We start from the raw sequence: 417 nt of genomic DNA, 5'->3' as shown, positions 1-417 counted from the left end.
GCCAATTTCTCCACGAGTTGAGCTGGGTTTTGCGCGATTAAATCACATACTCAATCAATGATTCCATTCTTGACATGGTCCGCAAAAAGAAAATCAGAAAGAATGGACCAAAAACAAGGAAATAATTAGTTCATTGGGTGATACGCAGGCAATGGAACAATGACGAAAATGAAAAAGAAAAGGAAAAGAAAAGATAATGCAAGAGAAAATAGCGTAAAAAGTAAAATAGTTTTTCATTCATAACCTTAAAGAGGATAATTACAACCTATATATAGTGTAAATTCATGGGAATGACCTAAGAATTACAGCTGGATAATATGCTAAATCTGAGAACAGTTTTGGGCAAGACCTAATTGGTATAGGACAAGGGAAATTAAGGGGTCAATGTGTAATATAGGAAACTTCTAATTTAAAAGA

The sequence above is a fragment of the Nicotiana attenuata genome, unplaced genomic scaffold (genome assembly GCF_001879085.1).
Source record: "Nicotiana attenuata strain UT unplaced genomic scaffold, NIATTr2, whole genome shotgun sequence".
NCBI lineage: Eukaryota > Viridiplantae > Streptophyta > Magnoliopsida > Solanales > Solanaceae > Nicotiana > Nicotiana attenuata.
The sequence above is the reverse complement of the archived record's forward strand: the minus strand, read 5'-3'. Positions refer to the sequence as shown.